This window comes from Lepidochelys kempii, chromosome 9 (genome assembly GCF_965140265.1).
Source record: "Lepidochelys kempii isolate rLepKem1 chromosome 9, rLepKem1.hap2, whole genome shotgun sequence".
NCBI lineage: Eukaryota > Metazoa > Chordata > Testudines > Cheloniidae > Lepidochelys > Lepidochelys kempii.
This window is the reverse complement of record NC_133264.1, coordinates 41,219,090-41,228,038: the sequence shown is the minus strand read 5'-3', so window position 1 is coordinate 41,228,038 and position 8,949 is coordinate 41,219,090. Positions and strand designations below refer to the sequence as shown.

The 8,949-nt window shown below is 41.0% G+C and overlaps 1 protein-coding gene across 1 annotated transcript in view; it reads left to right on the top strand.

Annotated features, from left to right (window-relative positions):
- The first annotated feature begins 4,268 nt into the window (after nucleotides 1–4,268).
- CLSTN2 (calsyntenin 2) overlaps nucleotides 4,269–8,949 on the top strand; it is a 741,922-nt gene continuing 737,241 nt past the window's right edge. Inside the window, exon 1 of the mRNA XM_073359984.1 lies at nucleotides 4,269–4,405. The gene's annotated coding sequence lies outside the window, so the exon portion shown is untranslated. The remainder of the gene's footprint in view (nucleotides 4,406–8,949) is intronic.

The window sequence follows — 8,949 nt, the reverse complement described above, 5'->3', positions numbered from 1 at the left end:
GTGTTATCTCCTATATGATCTTAGGAAGCAAGGAAGCATATGGGGCAAGATATGAAACTGCACAGCATTTTGGACAAGGGACCTGTGATTGGATGTTTATCCCACACTCATCCCAAAAGAGTTAATGAAGGCCAACTAACTTATTAGGCTGCACATTGGGAGAATTAAGGCTGAGAGGAAAGCCCTAAATAGGGGAAGCTCACCTGTGAAGGAATGGGCAGGGCTTCTATAAAGCAGGGGAGGGTTTATTGGAAAAAGGTTGGGGAAGTGGAGGAGCTGCTCTATCTGGTTGTATTGGGGACTGACCGGAGCCCCTTTCCAATAGTGAAACAAGGTGAGGTAAGAAATCCCAGGTTGGGGAAAAGGAAACCAGAGCGGGGAGAAAAGAATAAGCCCATTGGTGCAGAAAGATTTTGAGACCCTGGAAGGGGGAAATGCATAGTAACCTGGCCAAAGGGCCAAGTCCTGAAGAAGAAGCATAGCGAGTGGCAGAGAGTGAGAGAGAGTGGCAGCAGGGCATGCAGAGAGCAGCAGAAGGGGGCCTCAGACCTGGAAAGAGCTAATCCCCAGAGCAGCCAGGAGGAGGTGTCACCTGTGGTGAGTGGACCCCATGACCGGATTCTTGTAAAAATATTCCTTAGTGTCTAATAATCACACTTGAGGTATCCAGTCACTTAATGTCCTGTGAAATTCCAGTGGGCCAGATCCTGAGCTGGTGTAAGATGGTACAGCAGCATTAATTTTGATGAAGCTATACTGATTTACATCTGGTGCTGGCACAATAGGTGGATCAAATCCTGTGGTTCTTTTCCAAATTTTGACTTAGGCAAACTCCCACTGAGGTCCATCAGGTTTTGGACCACAATGTTTTTTTTTATATATATATAGCACTTATTGTAGACTTGAGATTGCAGAACGTTGCCTTGGTTTCCAACAGGGGCACTGAAATTACAGCTGTGTTTCAGGTTTCATTTTATCTAGTTGGAATGTTCCATTTCAGAGGTTTTTTACTAGACAATTTGAGGGTATTGTAAATATCACAGAGAATCAATTACCCTTGAACTCAATGTTCTTTTTGCTTAGCTGCCCCCTGTCTTAGTATATCACAGCTCTATGTCCAAACTATTTAAACAGCTAGTGTTGGTGGAAAGATAAATATAGCTGTTAAAGCCTGCAAGATATGCTTTTAATACTGATTGGCAAAAAAAAGGTTTCTGTAATTTGATAGTTATTCAAAAGTAAATGGTGGACTTCTAATGGGAGCAATGGTCTATTATGTTGAAGAAAGAGCTAACGGCTAATTTTTCTTTCATTGAAAAAAAATAAAGCTCCTGATAATGAGGCTGACATTTGCCAGTTGTTAGCCTCTATTTTTTACGCAGAAAGAATTCAAACTAGCCTTATGGCTAAGGTCACTTCTATTTCGCTCTCTTTTGGTCTACAGTAACCATGCTGTCACTGATATGCCGTTTTATTTTAACAGTTGCTACTTGCTCTACATAAAGATGGCTATATCTTCCTGGAAAACAGAGAAGGGTTATATTTGACTTTAAGCAAACAAAGCTGTATGTCTTTGGAAGGATAGGAGTGGGAAGGTGAGAAAAATGAGAATGTTTATATGGGATGAGTAATGCTTACATAGGGCCAGATTACTCACATTGAATAGTACCTTACTCCACCAGTAGTCACATACTATTCAGAGTGAGTATGGGTGTCACAATATGGCCCATAATTTGGTTCCCAATGTATATATGCCAATATATAGTCTAATTTTGCAAGATGCTGATCCTGAAGTGTATAGGGGTAGAGGCTTCTCAGCACCACACAGAGGAGAACCCCAAGATCCTCCAGTATTTTTGAATGCAGAACTTTCATTGACCTGGATGACGGTGCTACAGTGTATGTGCAACTTAATCTGTGGCACTATGTGATAAATAATAACCGGGATCAGGACGAGTATATCAGAGCCTACACTGAACACTGAGCTTTCTCCTGTCTCTGGCCTGGACACTTGCAGGATACCTCTGCTCAACACCTCCAGCAGCCACTGGATATCTCGCCTTCCTGAGGCTCTGACCCCCTTTTGTGGCTAGATCCTCAAAGGGAATGGGAGCTAATTGTCTGAGGGGAGTTGCAATGAGGATTCATGAAGCAAAGCTCAGGAATACTGTGGTTTAAAAGCAATGAGAAAACAGGAAATGGAGTGAGGAGACAGGTTTTGCATTGGGTGAGAACATGTTAGTTGAAAACTGGGTACAGCTGTGGGTGTCACAGTTAAAAGGACATTTTAATGACATGCCTGACTCCAGTGGGAGCTGGAATAAGCCCCCACTTTTCTCTATTTTTAATTTTTATAAAATATCCCAGATAACATGGCTTTCTAGATACATGTGCAAATTGTAAAAGCACTTCACAAATTGTATTGGCAAAAAAAGACTCGGCGCACTATAGTAAGCACCAAATTTGGATTGTCCCAGCCCGCATTTAGCTGAGGAAGTGGGCAAAGCTAGTGGCTTTACCCCAGGGCTGACAGGATAACAGACCTGTGCTCTGTCAGATCAACGAGGATGTGAATTCCAGGATGAAAGGCCCTGCAGAGAGAACCTTTCCTCTACCATCAGATGTTCAAATCCAGGGACTATTAGCACAAGGGCCTCAACTATCACTTGCAGCAGTTCTCAGAGAAAGAAGCAGCATTGCATAGTCTTTCTAATCAATGTAACTGCACCCAGAGCAAACAGAAAGCCAACGCAGTTTTCAGAGAATTAGTTTATGCTCCTTGTAGCTGACATAGCTAAGTAGCTGAGTAAGTGATTCTTTATTGGTTGATGCTTCTGAGTGCCATGGAAAAGGCTGAAGATGTTTGCATGACACTTGGAGTTAATTGGAAATTTCCCTCTAGTTCTACCACTTCCCAAAGTTTTTAATGTAATGTGTACCGGCACTGAGCAATAGAGGATTTGGTAATTGGTTGTGTGTGAATAAAATATGATTGGAAGTGTTTAATTATAAATGTGATCATGTGTATGAGAGAGAACAGAAGACATCTTCTAAAGGAAGCATGATACACACACAGGGGATATGAAATAAAAAGACGGTGCTTAGAGAGAAAAGCCATCAACTGTTGGAGGCATTTTTGTGACTTGTCACCTCTGTATTAACCACTGACTCCAAGTATTAATGATGAAAGCAGATAATTATAATGGCATCCTCTAACAAAGGAGCCATTATAATTTGGGTAAATAATAGACTCTATAACGTTTTTTAAACTTGTATTTTCACAGCAGATAGAATTTGATCTCATGTAAACTCCACACATTTATGAAAGGGAATTTTTTCCATCTGTTTATATTTTATTCTATCATAACACAGAAACAAAGGATAACTCATGGGATTGATGCAGATCTCTTCCACCCCTAGGTCACTGGTTCAGATCCAGACTAGTCTAGCCAAAAGTGAAGATGTGATGCTTTTTGGCAGCCTGGATCATATTATTAGTATTCATTGTTGGTGATAAACAATGTACTGATCTCAACAAACGCACAAAGACAAGGCCTGCTATGGGAGAACTTCCTTGTGAATAAGCATCTGTGTCATCAGACCATCACACCTAGCCTATCCTGCCAAGGGATGAATAGGAGACTTACTGACTGATTTCTCCCTCTAAAAGTTGTCCCAGTGGGAAAGGATTGGTGCATATTGGTGAGGAAGCTTATGCTATTGCTGACCTGCTGCATTCCTGAATCCAGGACTTGGTTTTCAGGCTCTTAGGCATCTTCCACTAGTATGATATTATTAAAACAAACCACAGATGGGTAGACTTTACACAGAGCCCTGGGCAAGGGTTGCCATAGATGCTGCATCAGCCCAAAATTAACTGGTGCTTCAGAGACACATCCACAATTTTTCTCCATGTACTCCTTGTAGTGGAGGGGAATTAACTGGCTGCTACCATATTATCTGACACCCCTCTGCCAGCTCAACGTTTACGCTCATGTACAGGTGTGCAGAACCAGTCACAATTTTGGCTTCTGAGTTCTGACAGATGAAACTGTGCTTTGCTCACCCCCTTGTGCCTGGCGGGGGGAAGGGTGGATTAAATAGCGAGCTGATCTTCTTTACTGCATGTGCTGCTGCTTTACCTCGGCACTGTGAGGTAAGTTTTATATGGAGAGAAATCCAGCCTGGACTCTGAGTTACTGACTTGTCTGCATGGTAGTTACCCCTTAACTTTATCTGAACATAGTTTTTATGTGCATTTTTTAAAGGATAGTGCCACCTCTAAAATAGATCTGAAAGAAACTGCCTGTGATGAATGGACAGCAAAGAGAAGATGAAACCTATATCCAGTGTCTCTCTGCTTTCTTCTATTCCTAATTAACACTTCTGACTGGAAAAAGAAATGGTGAGTGTAAAATACAGTTGAAAGGGAAAAAATGCCAGGACAATGGAAGTCATCAGTTCAAATAATAAAAAGGCACTTATAGGTAAGAAACCAGAATCAGGAATGATGGTTATTTAATGGTGCTTTTTCCTAGTGAAAAATTTAGCATTTGCTCCTTTATTGGTGTGTAGGTATAATAAATATGAAGTGTTATCAGCTGAGCAGAACTAGCAGCCGCTAAAAGCTTCTGTCCCCTTCAGCCAAGTCTGAATATGTTGGTAAAAAGTGATGCACTTGCTAAGAATCCAACACAATTTGGAGAAAAGAGTAGAAATAAAATGGCTCTTAGCCTTGATTAATGTTGAAAAATATTGATTACATTGCTTATCTTCCAAGCATGAAAGGCTTGAGAATGTTCTTTGAAGATGGGGCATCAATGTACTAGTAGGACTTTTAATGTGTGTTCCAAGCCCATTGAAATCAATGGGAATCATTTTATTGATCCCAAATGGATCAGACCCCTATTGAACAAGGAAAAAGCTGTGTTTTCAAAAATCTGTTTTTCTCATGGTCTAGGTTTTTCTAGGTTCTCAGCTGTGGCCTATATGTCCTGGGCAGAGCTGTTGCAGTGAGGTTAATAAGGAGTCCCAAGAAGCCTTTTTTGGTTCCCCAATGCTGCCGTTTGTTGTATATTGAGCCAGTCTTTGAAATAATGTAAAGCGGCCTCAGGGCTGATATCGTGTATGCTAGATAGTCCTCAGAGGGCTGTTGCATCAATTAAGGATCGCTGGAGTGCAGCAGTGCTCTAGCTACACCACATATCAAGGACCAGGAATGAGCTTGATATGCAGTGACTATGCCATGCAGGACTGCCCAATTAGCTGAATCCACCAGCTTTACACCCCTTTTGCACAACTACAAAAGCACCGTATTATGGTAGAGAATCTGGTATACACAGCGAGTGTGTGTGCACACATGCATACATAAAGGTCCTGATTCGCGACTGCTCTACCCCAATTTTATACCCCTTTTTTACACTAATATACAACTGGAGTAACATAAGGGACAGTCAGGCTGCATACGTTCGTGACTGAGAAAATATATGATCTTCTTAGTGTATGTGCAGTGTGCCTCAGGTGGCACGTGACCAGGATTCATCCCTGAATTTGATCTGTTGGTTGGGTCATGAGCTACCCCAGCCCCAGCCAGGTACTGATGAGGAGTATGATGTGAACATGGATCCATGCCTCTCAACGTATGATAAGACCTAACTCTTGTATTGCACTTTTCAAGCCTTTACTCAACTGACCTTTAATATTTTATAAACTTAATATTTAAATTGCCTTCTAGAGATGAGCTCCAGAAACATCTTCTTTTCTCTTGTCTTCTTAACTTGAATGATTGCTCCTTTCTTCTCTACTCATCTTATTTCTGACCTCCCTTTGTCCACACTGTTTACCCTTCCCTTCTCTGCTACCATCTCTCCAACCCTCTCCACTTTCTCCTGTTGATATTACTGTGTATCTCCTTTTCCGCTGTGCTGATTCCATTTACTCTCCTTGTGCTTACTGGCCTTTCCTGCATTAACCACAACACATGTAATTTCTTTGTTGACATATGTGGGATGAGATATAGCAATACAATATTTTACTGAAAACTTTCCTCCAGGGATTTCTCTCCTGGGTGAAATGATTGCTTTCCCCCTGTTTCAGATTAAGCACCCCAGGAAGGAAATATTTAATGTTTCATTATTACCATTAATCTTCCAAGGCACTCCTTCGAATGAAAATCCATTGTTTAGCTTAACAGGGACACCAATTCATATGTCTATCTAATTATTCTCTTAACAGAAGTATATGTCATGTTGTTTAGTGTTACTTTGGTAGCAGAACATCCCTGAAAGTTGCATAATATTATAGAATATATTTTCAACATAGTATGCGGTCATGCACCTTTCCTATTAACTCTGACAAAACGTAACGGTACTTATTCAGCTGTTGTGCACAAGAAGGCATATTTATCTTTGTAAATCAGAGAAGACATCACACGGTGTGCTAATGCAGCAAAACTTAATGTGGACGAGGAGTGAGTGACAAAAAGAGGGTGCAATACTGTATACATTGAAGTCAAAAGTGAAACTCCCATTTGACTTCAGTGGATGTAGACATGTGGGTGGTGATGATCAGAATGCATCAAAACACTGAGGTGCCTTTCCATACGGGGGTAGCCTAGGAGACAACATCCTGCATGTTCTGTATGTTGCACTGCCATTTCTGGAATCATCACCTCTGGAAAGCAGCACGTTTGGTTATACAGAGGAGCAAAGGACATTCATTTTCAAGGGCTGCAAGTTCATTTCTTCAGGTACCACCTTTTGTAAGTAGCTCCCTAAGAGCTTTGTGTGAATCAACATCTAAGATGTCATAGAACTCATAATATCTCCATCTATGACCTGTAGCCTCAGCTTTCTTTTTTTCTATCAAAAATAGTCAGGTGAAAAGGAAGATGTACAACACAGCAGAATAGAGAAGCTCGGGAGGCAAGCAGCCAGGACATTTGTGCTTATAAAGGTGTAGGTGTGAGGAGTGTTCAGTCAAATGTTCAGGGCCTTTAGTCTGGTAGACATGGCTCTAACCCTTTGCTGTTTTATTGTAATACGGGATTAATGTATAGGCATGTATAAATAATTCACTGATATAATTACAACAGCATGCATGAAATTAGGAGAGAGGTACTGTGGATAAGTGGAAAGAGCACTGCATGAGGAGTCCGGAGATGTGGATTCTGTTCCCAGCTCTGCCACTGAGATCCTGTGTGGCCTTCCCCTCTTTGTGCCTCTGTTTCCCATGTCCCTTTAGATGATAAGGTTTTGTGGACAGGGACCATCTCTCCTTACATATTTGTGTAGTGCTTAGTACAATAGAGCTCCAATAATTAATGTTTGGCAAAGTTATAAGCAACTGAAACCAGGGTCTTATAGCAGATAGTCTCAGGCAACCTTATCTGAAAGAGTCACTACTTGCCCCACCTATAATGAGAAAGAAGGAAGGTTTGGATTCATATTCACTGCTGTGCTTAATATTTGCAAAAATCTTTATTTGTTTTTACTCTTTCAGGGATCTGCAATTTATATGTTTGTAGTTTTGTCCAAATGTCTGCACTCAGCTATGACTACTATAAATCATGAAAAAAAATTAAGACTCTAAAATTAGTCCTATTGGTAGTGAAATTGACTGGATTCTTAGTGTTCAGAATGCTTGCTTTTACAAATTTTTGTGACAGAGGACTTATGAATCCCTAGATTCATATGGAAGCACTTTAATATTAAATCTCCACTGGTGTCTGAAAAGCACATTAGTCATTTCCATGAGTCAGGAATTGAACAAGACCCATCAAAAAGATCTTTATTCTCATAGACAGGTCTGTTTCCTTTCCCTTATTTTAAAATCTAGACCTCTTTCCAAATCTTCCCAGACAGGCTGGCATTAGTTATTGTGAGAAGGCAAAAAGGTCTGATGACTTAATTTTATTTTTCAATATATTTAACTCTTACTCCCAACCAGGGTTTCATATTGGTAAAGGAAGTCTTAAGTATTTTAAATGGAGAAGATGATTTCTAATAATAACCACAAGAGTGATGGTCTCAGCTAGGGTTTTAATAGAGGCTAATGCCGTTAAAAGAGAGGAGGCAAATTAAGGTGAGAGATTAAGTAAATCTATATGTTTATAGGATGACATTAGGGGAAATGGTGAATTCTGTAATATCAGCTTAACATCTAGCAATTGGCAACCCAGGTTAAGGTTATACCATCTTAGTGTCTGGGGGCCTGATTCCTTGCCCCTTTTGTAAGCAAAGGATGGAACTATGGACTATTGCACAAGAGATTTTTTGGATGTGAAGAGTTTAGATGTGGAGGTCCCAGGATGCAGTGGAAAGAGAAGGCTTTAAATGGGTCAGGCATCCACAGTGATGGAAAGGAGTGTGGTTGTATGGGTTATTGTCAAACCTACCCTGGGCTCACTAAGAGGCACAGCACTTCATTGGGGGAAATGGATAGCACTAGGAGACATTTTGCCTGGTAGAGGCAGATCGTGAATCACCTGGGAGGTGTAGAAGTAGTTTACCAGCTGTTACAATCTTTATTCCACCCCATGCCAACCAGCTCTGCAGACATGTGGATGGGGTGGTGAAGCCATGGACTTGCCTCCTTCCCATGTCTCCTAGGGGAGGACATAGAGATAGGTCCTTGCACTCCTATGAGCAAAGGAACTCTAATTGTGGCTGGCCACCTTACATGCTGCTTGTTTGCTTTTCCTCCTGTGTAAAGGCTGTGTACAGTATGGTCTGGGATGATAAAATCACTTGGGCAAGATCCATGTCTTCTGTGTTTGTGCTTAACAAACAATAAATGAAGGTAATTCACACACACTGAGGCTAGTTTTGGCCTCATCTAGTGCCTCCTAATAATAATTTCAGAATACAGATGCACACTATGTTGGTGTTTCAAAAATAGGTGAGCGCAACATTGTGTCCTGGCCTGAAGCAGAAGCCAAAACTACTGTTG